This window comes from Crocuta crocuta, unplaced genomic scaffold (genome assembly GCF_008692635.1).
Source record: "Crocuta crocuta isolate KB4526 unplaced genomic scaffold, BGI_CrCroc_1.0 scaffold260, whole genome shotgun sequence".
Classification (NCBI taxonomy): Eukaryota; Metazoa; Chordata; class Mammalia; order Carnivora; family Hyaenidae; genus Crocuta; species Crocuta crocuta.
This window is the reverse complement of record NW_027527525.1, coordinates 1,460,257-1,475,254: the sequence shown is the minus strand read 5'-3', so window position 1 is coordinate 1,475,254 and position 14,998 is coordinate 1,460,257. Positions and strand designations below refer to the sequence as shown.

Sequence of the window (14,998 nt, the reverse complement as noted above, 5' to 3'; positions counted from 1 at the left end):
AAGCCTCATCCCCCCTGCCCCTCCCCCTCACTCCTACCCCACTTGTCAGCAGAAGTTTGGGGGAGTCTGTATGTGTCAGATACAGAGTGGGTTCCAATCCTCTGATGGCCTGCTGTATTTTCAGCAGACCCCCAGCCTCCTGCACACCTCCCCCCAGGTCCTTGGCTGCCAGGTCTTTTCAACAGGAGCAAGGACGTGCCTGGATACAAACAAGATTCGAACTCTGAGTCCCTTTTACCTAAATATTTAGAGCTCCAACCAGCGAGTCCAACTGTCCAAGCTTCTGCTTGTGAACTTGCTTCTTATTCCCCACTCTCCACTTCTTATTTTTGGTTCACCACCAGGAGCCATCATTTCCATTTCCCTATAAACATGCAGGGAGAAGTTTCCGTCTCCAAACACAAAGATCCTAGCGTAGGTGGGAGAGTGGAACCATACTGGACAGTTCAGCAGGGCCAGGGAAAACCGAGGCTAGGACACATCACACAGGAGAGGGGATTTCAGACTTTAAAGACGGGGCAACTGGGTGGCTCGGTGAAGCATTGATTTCAGGGTTCTTGGGATCGAGCCCTGCACCCAGGCTCCACACTGACAGCACNAAGGAAGGAAGGAAGGAAGGAAGGAAGGAAGGAAGGAAGGAAGGAAGGAAGGAAGGAAGGAAAGAAAAGGAGGGAAATTTTGCAAAGAACCTCGGGATTGGTTCTCATCTATTGCTTCAACCCATGGTGTTTGACGGCCCCAGCTAAGGACAGGGGAGCTGGGCTCTGGTATCATTGGACCCAAACTACAATGGCCACACAGTGCTGCCCACTCCACCTGCGAGCAAGCCCTGGCCCTGGGGTGCAGGCCAGACCTCGGTCCCATTAGCCAGACTCTCTCTGGGCTTCAGTCCCCTCCTCCGCAGAGTGGGGTTGTCACCGAGGCCTCCCTAACAGTGGTCCTGTGAGCCCTGGGGGAGATCACTTACGAAGTGCTTCTCCCGGAGCACTGCTCCGCTCACCATCAGCACTCAGTAAAGAGTTGTTACTATTATTCTCGGCCTTGACATTCATCCGCACAACAGTCCTGTGAACTCCATGAATTTGGAGCACCTGAAGGACAAGATCAGTTTCTTATTTTTCTGCAGCCCCAGCACCCGCTGTCAGAACACACACTCGCTGTTGGCTGGAGATGAAAAGATAGCTGGTGTCATCCTTACTTCATAGATCATAACAGCCAGGCTCCGAGGAGGAAGACAAACCTAGCCTGTCTGCCTCCAGCTCCTCTCTTCACTGAGCCAGGGCCAGCCTCCACTGCCTCATTTACAGAAATGACAGATAAGGTCATTGTGGGCATTTGTCTGAGGGGTGAGGAAGGCTAAGTGTGTCCACATTATGGAACAGACCCAGACAGGTGCCCTCTGGTATCCTGGCATCATGTAGAGATGCCCTGAGTTACCAGCCCTAATCTCTAGAATTTCTGGGCTGTTGGTTCATTCGTTCGTTCATTCATTCATTCATTCATTCATCAAGGATTGATTGCAAACCTTGGAGGAGGAAGCAAAACATAAAGAGACACAGGATCTTGCTCCTGGAAACTCACAGTCTATCAACAGATGTGGGCTTGTACGTAAATAATGCAGATACAAAGCGATGCAGGTTTCAAAGGAGATTTGCCCAAGGTCCCCATGTGAGATGAGAGAGCAGGAGGTCTTCACTACTTTGGAGGCAAGAAGGGGGATCAGAGAGGACTTCCTCCAGAAGGAAAGGCTGGATCTGGGAGAACATCCCCCGGGTGAACAAGGAGGGAAAGGGCATCCCTGGCAGAGAGAATACAAGACCAGGAGGCACCACTGGACAGGAAGCACGAAGACCACAAGTGACTATAAATGGCAGGATCCAGGGAGAGAGCTCAGAGCAAGGAGTATAGAGAAGGCAGCAGGAGCAGGCTGCACAAGCCTCATGGGCAGTTTGCTTCATCCGAGGACAATCGCAGACCCTGGAAGAATCTGAGGTAGGGCCATGATATAATAGGATTTGTGTTTTAGGAACAGAGTGCATATTTCTGACCCACACATGAGCCCATTCAAACGAGGCATCTCTATTTTCTTTTTCTTCCTGTCAGTAACGTCTGTCCCCTTTTTGTATTCCAGAACTGAGCACAAGCTGGGCTCTCCTCCTGCTTTTCTGACTATGCCTTCCCTGTTTTCTGAGTAAGACTTTCTCTCTCCCTCCCACCCCCTCTCTCTCAGACTTTCTAAACATGAATGTCTCCCAAGTTTCTGCCAAGAGCCAACTGCCTACGTTTTCTCTCCACTCTATCCTCTGGGGATCTCATCCACATCTGACGCTCCAAGATGGAAGTGCCCTGAGGGTGAGCCCTGAACCCAAATCTCCAACACGATCTTATAAATGATGGGAAGGTCTCCACAATTCTGCTAAATTACCTGAATGTTATTGGCGAACATTATTTATAAAGCTGTTCTAGAAGAGCAGATTTCTAGTCCTAAAAGAAGACAGTTTAGCTAAGTCCAGTTGTATGTTGAGATTGCCCCAAGTGTATCAAAGTATCAACTAAAGAAGTAAAAAGTAGCATCTATACATATTATTTTGCATATCAAATAGATTCTTAGCTCTCTTGGGACACTTAGGTAGCTCAGTTGGTTAGGCGTCCTACTTTGGCCCAGGTCATGATCTCACGGTTTGTGGGTTTGAGCCCCGCATTGGGCTCTGTCCTGACAGCTTGGAGCCTAGAGCCTGCCTCCGATTCTGTCTCTCTCTCTCTCTCTGCCCCTCCCATGTTCATACTCTGCGTCTCTCTGTCTCAATAATAAATAAACACAAAAAAATTTTAAATAGAATCTTGGCCCTCTTAGAAGGTGTTTACTGGGAGCCTATTCAATATCCAGACCTGTGTTGGGCAATGCAGAAAATACAAGGCCAGCCTTCAGCCCTGTGCTGAAGTGGTTTCATTTCAAAGTGCTTCCATTTCAGTGGGCACAGGATGGGGGACAATGGGACATCATGACCAAGAATACAAGCTTTGTGCCTGCATCCTTGCCCCTTACAAGCATGATCTTGGTGAGGGAATTTCACATCTCTCAGTCTCAGAGTCTCCATCTGTAAAATGGGAACCAATAAGACATCCCTTATTGACTTGCTCCAAGGATCCAATTCAATTAAACTGCAAAGTACAGTGTCTGGCGTGTTATCAATGAGCCATTGTAGGAAGGAGTTAGGTCATTCCTTAAAAAGTGAAACATGGAGTTACCATTAATGTATGACCTAGCAATTCCGCTCCTAGGTATGTACCCAAAAGAAATAGAAACACATGTGCACATACAAAGGCCTGGACAAGTTCATTGCCACATTATTCACAACAGCCAAAAGGTGACCAAACTGTCCATCAATGGCTGAACAGATGAACAATTGTGGAATATCCATACTATGAAATATTATTCAGCCATAACACGGAAGGAATTATTGATACATACTATAATGTGGATGAACCTTGAAAACCTTGGGCTACCTGCAAAGTGCCAGACACAAATGGTCACACATTGTAGCATTCCATTAATCTGAAATGTCTGGATAGAGACATAGAGACAGAACACAGATTGAAGGTTACCAGGGATGGGGGAGGGAAGAATGGGAAACAAATGCTTAATGGGTCCAGGGTTTCCTTTTTGGGTAATTAAACTGTTCTAGATAAAGATGGTGGCTGTACAATATTGTGAATGTGGTAAATACCACTGGATTGCTCATTTTAAAATGGTTAATTTTATGTTCTATACATTTCACCTCAATTTTTTTTAAAAACTGAGGTTTCACCTTTTCCTAAGCCAATCATGATCATCAGGTTGGCTTGAAATTAGCCCAAAACCTCACAGTGCCCAGGGTGCTTGGGTGGCTCAGTCAGTTAAACATCCAATTTTAACTCAGGTCATGATCTCATGGTTTGTGGGTTTGAGTCCCACAGTGGGCTCTGTGCTGACAGTGTGGAGCTTACTTCAGGTTCTTGGTCTCCCTCTCTCTGCTTCTCTCTCTCTCTCAAAAAATAAAAATAAATAAAAAATAAACAAACAAACAAAAGAAAAAACTGCCATGCAGGCAGGAGCCCTCAGCACCTGTGTGGCCCTCGGGCCCAGGAGAAAGACAGGAGGCTGCCCCTGCCCCAGGGAGCTCATGGATAGTCACGAATGTGCCTGAGCTCTGGAGTCCGGTTCTCTGGGTGTGCATCTTACACCTACTGCAGTCTCTGTGCAAAACATTCAAATTCTCTGGCCTTCAGTTTCCTTACCAGTGAAATGGAAGGAACAGGGGCCCCTGGGTGGCTCAGTCGGTTAAGTGTCCAACTTCAGCTCAGGTCATGTTCTCATGGTTCGTGGGTTCAAGTCCTGCATCAGGTTCTGTGCTGATGGCTCAGAGCCTGGAGCCTGTTTCAGATTCTGTGTCTCCCTCTCTCTCTCTGCCCCTCACCCGCTCATGCTCTGTCTCTCTCTGCCTCAAAAATAAATAAAAACTATAAAAAGTTTTTTAAAAAAAGAAATGGAAGGAGAAATGGTGCCAACAGCAGAGATGTGAAAATTACGGGGATGGATCCTTTTCCTGGGCCTACCCCAACAAATTAACACAAACCGGGGGGCTCAGGACAACAAACTTTATTCCCTCAAAGTCTAGAGACCAGAAGTGTGAGACCAAGGTATCGACAGGGCCAGGCTCCCTCCAGAAACTGCAGGGAGAAACTGTTCGTGCCGCTCCAGCCTCTACTGGCTCCAGACACACCTTGTCTTCTGACTGCATCCCGGCCTCTACCTGCACGTGACCTTCTCCTCTTCCCAATCTCTATAGGAACACTTGTCACGGGATTTAGAGCCCAGCTGGATGATTCAGGGTGATTTCCTCTTGACATCCTTACTTTAATTGTATCTGCAAAGCCCCTTTTGTCCAAATAAGGTCACGGTCACAGGTTCTGGGGATAACAACATAAACACATCTCCTGGGGGGGCCACCATTCAACCCATTATGGAGAGAATCCAGATGAAGGGCTTCTGTAGCACTTTGTAAATGTCAGAGACTTCATCATCATCCCCATCATTGTCACAGTTATTAGCTAAGCTGTGTCTCAGTCTCTCTCGGGAATAGTTGAAATCTTCAACTCATTGGGGCTCCTTCCTTCCAGGCCACAGACATGCCACCACCTTCATTAGGAGGCTTGATTTCCCCTTCCCCATTCTAAGTGAATTCTCACAGGGCTTTTTACAGCTCTTCTTCCTCATCACCAACCATCTAAAGTCTCCCATATCTGGGTCCCGCCCACTACTCTGATATTAGACCATAGTCCACACTGGCTGCATACAGTTATGGGGCAGCCCCAGTTACCTCTGCCCCATGCCTCCCATTCAAGCTCCTGCTTTCCTCCCAGTTGCTGCCTCCAATCCTTAACTTGGGAGTTTATAAAAATGTAAGGCTCAGGCTGTATCCCCAAACCAACTGAGTAGGAATTTCCTGGGAGTGGAAGATAGTCATTCAAGAATGGCAATGTCCCATATACCCAAGCCCTTGGAATTCCCAAGATATCCATGGGGCTCAGCCCACTGTGCAGACATTAAAAGAAAAACTTTGCACTTACTGGGTAGTCCTGGACCAGAAAGAGATATAATGACAACAGCTTGGGTTCTGGTGGCAGGTTTGGGATCAAATCTTGCTACTGACTAAGCTGTATGGCCTTGGCCATGTCCCTTAACCTCTGAAGCTCTGGTTTCTTGTGTTGAAAATGGAGACAGTAATGTTTACCTGAGAACTAGTTTATGTAGTGATGGATATTCACATCTAGCAGTGTCTGGACCATAAAAGGAACAATCAAAAGCCCTTCTTCTTCTCTTCCTCCTGGAATTTGCAAAAAGTTTAAATCCAAATTCAGATGCCAAAACCGTACCTTCTATAAGTGGCCAGTGGCCCCGGGAAGGAACTGATTGCTTAGGCTAGATTCCTTAATGTTTTATTACATGAGGGGCAATTCCAGAAACCCACTCCGGGATTACTAACATAGAGGGGAGCAGAGCTGATTGGTTCATGGCTTCCAGACACGTGGTGGTCATCTGCCTGGTTTAACACAGGGAGCACACAGAGATCTGGCCCTCTGACAGGTGACCAGAGCTGGTAGCTGTAGACATTCTGTTGAGCAACTTGGCCGAATTCTCCATCTTCCTGCCAAAGCAAAGAACCCAGAGGCGCTGGTTCCAAGAGGCTTGAACTTCCGGGGGAGCCCCCGAGTCCCTACTCCTGACCACCCCATGTTTTCTTGGTCATCCCTACAAGTGAGGGGCAAACTCCTCTGAGAAACCAGAAACCAGAACTCACCAGGCTGGGAAGTGAAGAATCAAAACCCTCTGCATTTTGCCTTCCCAATGAGCGCTCCTAGAATCTTGCTACCCCAATAAAAACTCAAACCAAAAGCCCCTTCCTTGCACTTGTCATCTTTTCATCCTTCTCATACCTGCTGCAGTTCTTCTCCTATGATATAGCAAAGCTGGAGGTAGCTCTGCGATCTTTTCCCATCTTTTCCCCCCATCTCTTTTCCCCAGGGCCCAGTTGAACATCTGACACAGGTAGCCATTGATTTATTCAGTAAATACTTATGGAGCTATGTGCCAGGCCTTGTGCATGCTTCGAGATTGGCACACAGAAGACAATCCACCAAGTAATTGTTGAAATGACTTAAGCTTGGGGCGCCTGGGTGGCTTAGTCGGTTAAGCGTCCGACTTTCGCTTGGGTCATGATCTCGCAGATCGTGGGTTCGAGCCCCGCGTCGAGCTCTGTGCTGACTGCCAGCTCAGAGCCTGGAGCCTGTTTCAGTCTGTGACTCCCTCTCTCTCTGACCCTCCCCTGCTCACGCTGTCTCTCTCTCTCTCTCCTAAAAATAAATAAAACATTTAAAAAAAAATTAAAAAAGAAATGACTTAAGCTTATTTAGAAGCCACTCATACCAGCCAACTGGTTCGCAGATACTATGTTGGCACAATTCCTATGGGACATATCATTCTCATATGTCCTGAGCAAAATGTGTAATTCCATGGGGAGACCAACATCAGTACCTTAAATCTTCACCATGAAAGGAATCTTGGCCGGGGTGGGGCACCTGGGTGGCTCAGTCGATTAAGTGTCTGACTTCGGCTCAGGTCATGATCTCATGGTTCGTGGGTTCGAGCCCCGTGTCAGGCTCTGTGCTGAATGCTTTCTCAGAGCCTGGAGCCTGTTTCAGATTGTGTGTCTCCTTCTCTCTGTCCCTCCCCACTCGTGCTCTGTCTCTCTTTCTCTCTCTCAAGATAAATAAATGTAAAACTTTTTTTTAAAAAAGAACTCTTAGGGTTCATATAAAACACTGGATCCCAACTCTGGATCCCCAGGTGATTCCAGTGTACCAGCAGAGTTGAAACCACTCAGCTAGTCCAACCTCTCACCCAAAAAAATACATGTCCCTGCTATGGCTCCCCATTGCCTTTTGTATAAAATATCCAACTGTTTTGTCATGACCTACAGTGCCCGGCATGATCTGGCAGCTGCCCGACCAAACCTCACTGGTCACAGTGCCCAGACACACAGACCTCTCTCCGTTCCTGAGAGCACCGAGCAGGGCCTTGGTCTTTGCTGGTCCTTTTGGTCATGTAGGACTTACACAAGGCTTATCCCATCAGAGACAGCTTTTCTGAGTGTGCAATGGTAAATACAACACACTCCATGCACACATGCACACAAAAACACATGTGTGCACATACACACCCACAGTTGTTCTTGTACATCTCCTTTGGTTGTGCTGACACCCATCGCCAGCTACAAAGTTCATGAAAGCAGGGACCTTGTGTATCTTGTTCACCACAGGATCCAGCTGCCTCATGCATAGAAGATGCTTAGTAAGTACTAAACTAATGAATCAATCAACAGATCAGTCATTGAACTGAAGCCCCTACCTGCACGCCTCTAGTGACAGAAGGAAGCATCTTTCTCCCTCCCAAGGTGATCTCATGCCACTGTTGGCCAGGTGAGACTGTTAGAAAATTGTTGCCAGGGCACTTGGGTGGCTCCATCGGTTAAACGTCTGACTTGGTTTCTGCTCAGGTCACGATCTCGCAGTTGGTAGGTTCAAGCCCCTCATCAGGCTTCATGCTGACAATGCAGAGCCTGCCTGGGATTCTCTCTTTCCCTCTCTCTCTCTCTCTCTCTCTCTCTCTCTCTGCACTCTTCCCCTGCTCTGTCTCTCAAAATAAATAAATAAACTTAAAAAAATTGTTTAGAAAACTGTTTCCAATACCAGGCTGGTACCCGCAGCCTTCTCTCCTCCTGCCCCTGACTTTACTGTCACTCCCTGCAGCCACCCCATCGAGGCCAGTCCTCCTGCCCCATGATAGGCCTCCAAATATTTGGAGACTGTCAAGTTTCCTCGCGGCCTTCTATCATCCGGATGAATAGCTTCCGGGAGATGTCGTCAAGAAACACGGCCATGTTGGCCTTTGATGACTGTGTCCATAAAACAAGGCTTATCCCATCAGAGACAGCTTTTCTGAGTGTGCAATGGTAAATACAACACACTCCATGCACACATGCACACAAAAACACTTCCTGAATCTGCAAACGGCCTGTGTTTTTATTTTCCAGGACAGCTGCCTACACGCTGCCAGGGCGGGGCCTGCGTTTGCATTTTCCCCATCTCTGAGCTGTCACTGCTAAGGTCCAAGTGTCCTCTTTAGAGGACCCTGAGAAATGTGCTCCCGGCCATTATCAATTTCCATGAGAGATTCTTAGAAGCTTCTTAAAGACAAAAATTTTTTTAAAGAGCTATGTGGGAAGAAGTCCCTCTAGGAGCCCACTGCTGTGTGGGTGTAAAGAAGGGAGCATAGAATTCGTCTTCCTTCAGATTCTACTTTTATCTCCTCCACCAGGCTTCCCCCATCACCCTTTCTGAAATAGCACATACACCCCCTCTCCACCCTCTAGCAGCCAGCACCTTCTACCCGGTTCCAAAGTTGTGTTTTCTTTAAAGCACACCGTCCTATTTATCTACTTAGTCCCTTGTTTATTGTTCCCTCAACTTGAATGGAAGCTGTGTGGAGACAGGGACCCCACCTGCCTTATGAAACATGGTATCACCAGGAATAAAATGGCACCCGGTGCCCTGACAGTGCTTGATAGCCAAAGAGAGAAGAATCAAGGGATGCCTGAAAGGCTGTGAGATATTAGACAAATCAGATCTCAGTTTCCTCTTCTGTAGAATGGGGAGAGGAGACGGTAATCCCCTCCTTACCTGACAAGGGGAAGGAACAACTCAGACAATGCCTGTGGAAGTACGTCACCAGCTGTAACTCCATCAAATGTTCAGGGTTATGGTGTCATACACACACACGCGCGCGCGCACACACACACACGCACACACACACAGGGTTGCATTTGTAAGCAGAAAAAGTCAGTAGCTGCCCCTTGAGTGTGATTTAAAGGGCCTGATTGCTCTCAAAGAGTCTCCCTTATTGTTTTACTGTCTGAAAATTCCACCATTAGACATTCCTTTCAGTAAAGGCATCGTGTTTCCACTAACAGAGAAATGCTTTCCTCGATCTGAAGATGGGAGGGTAGAGATAAGGGAGGGGAAGATAGCTTTCTTTCTCTTTACCGCAGCCATTTTCCTTTCAGCCAGGGAGTCTTGCTAATTTTTACAACACTTCAGATGCATGAGCCTGGATTACTTTCCCTGCCAACTATTTTTAAAATGGAAGGATAAACTCCACTATCATCAGCCTATCTTTCCAGCTTGGCTTAGGACTTCGGAGGCATTTTCCATCTGGACCTCAGTTCTGTCGCAACGCACATTCCATAGGAGGAGAACCTCACCGTCAAGTGTTTCCTGCGTGTCTTGCCAAAAAAAAAAAAAAAAAAGAAGAAGAAGAAGAAGAAGAAGAAGAAAAGAAAAAGAAATGGGCTCCAAAGATGAGACTCCAGGCAAAGCTTTGGCCCAGATGGGTGCAACAGGATTATCACTGTCTGGAAGTAGAGGCAGGGGATCCCCTGTACCTTCAGGAGTGGCAGGAAGAAGTAAACTTGGGAGAAGACTTGACCAACTCCCCATGGTGATGCCTACACTCCAGCTAACCCAACTGTCTGCCCTTCCCTACGCCCTCTTTCCTGTTCCCGCATTCCAACCTTGGTGCTGGCTGTCCCTCAAAACCCAGTCACTTATTTAACAAGCAAGGGCTTAGCTCCTGCTCTTACCTGGGGTCATATGTGATCTCTGTCCCGCAAGACTTCAGAACCAAGTGAGGGCACCAGAAGAAAATGGCAAGCAGGATGCACGGAGACAATCCCAGGATGCTGGGGTGCCTGGAGGAGGAACATCGAGGGGGGTCATTTAATAAGGTCTCAGAAGGTTTGGGAATACTTGTGAGAGTAGGGGGTAAGCTGAAGCTTAAAGAGTAAGTGTGAGCTAGCCCTGGAAGGAAGGGAAGAAGAGTACCACAATTTCCAGGAACAGAATATGCAAAATGAGAGAAGGGCATCTTCAGGGAAGTGAGGGAGGTTGGTTTGGCCCAAGAGAAGAGAGTGCAAGGCAACAGCCAAGAAGGGCCTGGAACAGCAAGTGGGGTCGGATGACAACAGCCCCACAGGGTGTGCTGAGGGGGATGGACTCATCTCTAGAATGTCATATCCCATAAGCCACTGACGGAGTTTTAAATGATCAGGGTTGCCTTCAGATCAATTATTACAGCTGCACTTTGGAAAATGGATCCCGGGGAAGGAGGCTTGATGGAAGAGTGGGGAACAAATAAGAAGCTCTGGCAAAACCCACCCAAATGGTGGTGACATCATAAATGAGACAGTGGCAGTTCAGGGAATGGGAAGAAACTTAGTTCAGGGCATGTCAAGTCCCTTTGGTTGTCCTACGGACCTGGGTCTTTATCTTGGCAGTGCTCTGCCTACTCGAGTGGTCCTGGGAAGACGACAGGCTTTCAACACAGTCACTTTATCTGGAAAAGAAGATAATAATACCCAGCTTGCCAGGTTGGGAGGATTTGAACTACAAATGCCCAATGTCCAGTGCAGTGAAGAGTCAGGCACACAGTAGGTCTCCAACAGAGAACAGCTTTTCTGTTTATCTCCAACATTAAAGAAGAGAGATCCAAGATTCTAGATCTGCCAGTCTTCTGCATTTAGCAACACCAAGTCTCGTAGTTATGGGCTACCCAATGTTGTATGAAACTTGAAACATCCTATTTCCTCCTCAACAGGTGTGAACAACTTATAAAGCATGTCATCGTCTTAAGGGAAAAAAGCAACAGCAACATGAACAACCATCAACCTACAGGTATTTAGTGGCTGCCTTCCGCACGTGTAGCCCTGCACTTGAAAGTGCGGAGACCCAAAGAAGAACCCAGCAAAGTGCTAGATATAATATCTGCCTCAAGGTATTTACAACTGGTTGGGGAAATGGATTAGAAACCCATGAGATTCTTTAAGAACAATATCTCTTTTCATTTCTTATCTTAGAAGAACTCTTTACAGCTTTTGTCCCTAGTGACCTTGCCTTCCTTCCCGAAACTCACTTTACCCTGATATTCCAGGGCACCGCTGTACACTAAGGAGCTGTTTTTCCAGTCTCTCTTCATGGTTCTTCTTCCATCTGCTATTCACTGTCGGTGCTCCCCAGGGTTCTCTGCTCCTTTTGTCTTCTCACTGCACACAGCTCCTGATTCACAGCTCCAAGTCACGGTTTCATGGACCTCCGTGCTGAGATTATAGCTGGGCTACCACCACCCCAATTCCAGGCACAACCCCTAGGTTTCCCATGCACATGCCAGGCCTAAGATCCTCAAGGCTGAACCCATTGTTTTTTTCCCTCAAACTTCTTCTTCCTGCAGGCCAACCCCAAGTTCATGATTTTACTATCTACTTAGCCGTCCAAGTTCTGTTATCCCAAGTGATAGCTCGCTCCATGGTTAAAATCGCAAGTGCTAGAACTGGGCCATCTGGGTTCAGGTCCTAGCTCTCCTCCTGATTTGCTCTGTGATATGTAAATTACTAAACATCTCTATGCCTCAATTTCCTCACCTATGAAATGGGTACTTTAGGGTACCTATCATATAGAGGTGTTAGGTGGAGGAGATGAGTGACTATTTATATAAAGTGTGTCACACACATCACGTATGGCACATTGCATGTGATCTATAAAGGTTGGCATTTATTACTATTATCTCAGATTCTTTTTCCTTCATCAAACCTCTACAAATGATTTGCCCTCAACTGCAGCAAATTCCTGCTGCTTAGATGCTCACTTATCCATTCCAGCTGCTACTGTCTGTGTGTGGGCCTTCATTATCTGTGGCAGGAGGTCCCCAATCTCACACCTGCCCATGGAAGAGCCCCAGGGTGGAGGCCCAGAAATCACCTGGGTGGTGCTCCTGAAACGAATGCCAAGACCTTCTAACTCTCAGATTCTGTGGTTCTAGAACCCCAGTGTCCAACCCAGGTCAGCATGAGTCCATGTAAGTTCAGAAAAGGTTCCCCCCCATACCCACTCACCCCTAAAATGTCCCCTATCAGGATTCTTCCTACTCTGCTTTCCTGCTTTCAGCCCTCCCTTATTCCCTGGTCCCTTTCAGTCTTCAGACAGGTGGGAAAAGAAAGCAACCTGGCCTTTGACTCCCACTTGCTCTCCCCTAGGATCCCTCCTAGTGGATTGATAAGGGCAAGAACATTCAAGCCACAGATAAGACCTCAGCTCCTGGCTCCTGCCCCTCCACTCCCTCTAGCTCCACTTTGAAGTTCCCAAAACCCTGCCTCTGTGGGCTGATTGTGTTATCTTCACAGCCAAGGTGAGAGCGCAGAGAATGACTTTATGGTTTCCCGTAAGCAGCTCTCCCCAAAGTCATGATTTCTTATAAGAAGAACAAAAGGAAGTGAGGGAGTTGGGATGGAAGGAAGCCCAACAGTTTTACAGCCCTTAGAATGCCATTCCTCATGAAGTGAAGGCCCCGTGCGGGTTTAGAGAAGGGAAGGGAGATATGCTTAGCAGGTATTTGATTCACATTTTGAGCAGAGGTTCTAAACACAGGGTGATCTTGCTGTCCAGGGAGCATGTGGCAAAGTAGGACCTATTTCTGATTGTTACAACCTAGAGGCATGGGCGCTCGCAGCATCTGATGGGCGGCCCCAAAAGAATCCTAAACATCCTGCAAAGCACACCACAGCTGCCCACGATAAAGAGTTATTGGGCCCCAAATGCCAATCTTGCTGCGGTTCAGAAAATGGTTTAGAGAATGGAAGGAACAGAGGAGGGAAAGAGAAAGATCCTTCCGCTAACATGAAGGGCAAGGTACCACAGCAGTTGTTTGCTGCTTTTTAATCTTCCAGTATCTATACTACTAAGAGGTCTCATATCCCACTCTGATTTGCGTGGGGCGTGGGGGACGAAAAGGTATGTGGGGTACATTCCAGATACACACACAAAAGAATACACATGTTCCTGATTCTCAGAGACGTTATTCCACCGTGGCTCTGTCTTTGGTGACCCACCACATTCGGGCAAGTGGCCTCAGCTGGCTTTTCCGCACAAGGAAGGAGAGGGATCCAGGGCTCCCGAGTTCCAGGGCAGAGTGGGTGCTCCTGGAAGCAAGAAGGGGGGGGAACCTCAAAAGGGGTCAGCCAGGTGGGCTGGAGAGCATACTCAAGGAACAGAGGTACAGGAGCCAGACCCAGGCTGACCCACCTGACAGCTACCGTAATTACAGACAGCCCCCCCACCCCCCTAGGATGGGAAAGCTGGGAGAGAGCACCAAGACCATCTCCTTCAGTAATCAGCCATATTTCCAGGTAAGAGCCTTTTCAACATGATTTCCTCATAATTTTACTCGTATCTCTATTGTCAATTTACTAGTACATCATAGCAAACAGGTTTTTTCCAAATCCTGCCAAATATAAAAGAATGTGTGTTTTTGTCATCACAGTGTCCATGTGTTAGTTCTTTTTTCTTTCTTTTAATAGACCACTTTTTACAAGAGTTTAAGGTTCACAGCAAAACTGGGAGGGAGATACAGAGATTTCACAGATACTGCCAGCACCGCCCCCCCACATATGCACAGACTCCTCCATGATCCATGTCCCCACCAGAGTGGGACCTCTGTTACAGTTGATGAACCTACATGGGCACATCATACTCACCCAGACTCCATAGTTTAAGGAAAGATTCGCCCCTGGTGTTGTACATTCTCTGGATTTAGACAAATGTGTCTGTACCATTATAGTATGATGTAGAGTAGTGTCATTGCCCTAAAAGTTCTGTGTTCCATCTATTCATCCCTTCCTCTCCCCAGCCCCTGGTAACCCCCGATCATTTACTGTCTCCATACTTTTGCTTATTCAAGAATGACATATAGTTGGAATCATATAGCAGGTAGCCTTTTCAGATTGGCGTCTTTCACTTAGTAATATGCACTTAAGCTGCCTCCATGTCTCTTCTTGGCTTGATAGTGCATTTATTTTTAGCACTGGGTAACATTCCCTTCTATTACCTATAATATTAATGTCTATAATATTCTATTCACCTACTTACTGAAGCACATCTTGCTTGCTTCCCGTTTGGGCAATCATGAATAAAGCTTCTATAAATATCCATGTGCAGTTTTGTGTGGACATAAGTTTTCATCCATGTGCTTTTGAGAAATGGCCATATATGTATGATGCACCTTGAACTGTGGTCTCTGGGTAATGCCCGGAGGAGAAAATGATGGCTGAGTTTCCTGGAGAGACCCCGTGGCTCCCCTATAAATAGTAGCTAAAAAGGAATCATACTTCAGATCATCCAAACTAGGCTTCATCTAGATGGCCATAGTTCTTTCCTAGGAGACTCCAAAGGATAGCCCTGGGCTCTTGCCTACTGGCTGACTCTACCTGCCCCCTCCCCTTCTCTCTGATACCCTTGTCTAAAATCTCTCCTTAGACTAGGGGCATGCCTCAGCCAGTCAGAACAACCCAGCAGT

At 47.2% G+C, this 14,998-nt stretch overlaps 1 long non-coding RNA gene across 7 annotated transcripts in view; it reads right to left on the bottom strand.

Moving 5' to 3' along the window:
* Positions 1-14,998, bottom strand: part of LOC144231622 (uncharacterized) — a 438,506-nt gene that overhangs the window by 311,339 nt on the left and 112,169 nt on the right. For 6 of the 7 annotated variants that reach the window (XR_013335125.1, XR_013335116.1, XR_013335122.1 and 3 more), the window contains exon 6: positions 10,239-10,346. This is a non-coding gene — a long non-coding RNA (uncharacterized LOC144231622). Of the gene's footprint in view, positions 1-10,238; positions 10,347-10,911; positions 10,991-14,998 lie in introns of all 7 variants that reach the window. The other variant, XR_013335130.1, reaches the window with a different exon arrangement.